This window comes from Diachasma alloeum, unplaced genomic scaffold, assembly GCF_001412515.2.
Source record: "Diachasma alloeum isolate Michigan unplaced genomic scaffold, Dall2.0 Dall_scaffold_00275, whole genome shotgun sequence".
NCBI lineage: Eukaryota > Metazoa > Arthropoda > Insecta > Hymenoptera > Braconidae > Diachasma > Diachasma alloeum.
In genome coordinates, this window is record NW_021680414.1 from 570,210 (window position 1) to 570,799 (window position 590).

Here is a 590-nt window from a genome sequence, read left to right on the forward strand (position 1 = left end):
TCGAATATTGTGACATTATTGAAGTTTAGAAGCAATTTCCGATCCTCCCTTCAATCATGACATAGTCAACTAGTTGGACATGAAAAATCGCTGTTTCTATGGAATTACTCATATTATATTCCTAGGACCGATAAACCGTGAATTCTAACGTCACTAGGTTTGGTCATTGAGACATGAAATGTTATATATCACACGGTGATAAATAGTACGTTACAAGTACGTAAACAAGTATTTTTGTGATACTGACTTCAAAAGTGCACTTTTCGAAACCGTTTAGTATGCGTAATGCACAGGGTTCAGGAGTCATCATTACTTTTGTAATATTTTAAGCTCTAATTATAATTACACCGTCAATTTTTTAATTGAGATTCTTCATTTTTTGATTACTTCATTAATCGGTAATTGAAATTTGAAATTGAGTGATAACCGAGTAATCGTCAATTGCAATGAAACGGATTACCATTCATTAGGTAACCAATAATCAGAAACACAAAGATTTTCAATACTTCATCAATCATCAATATGAATTAGCATATTATTCACACTTTCCATTAATCATTAGGGACGATGAGAGTTTCATCAATCACTAA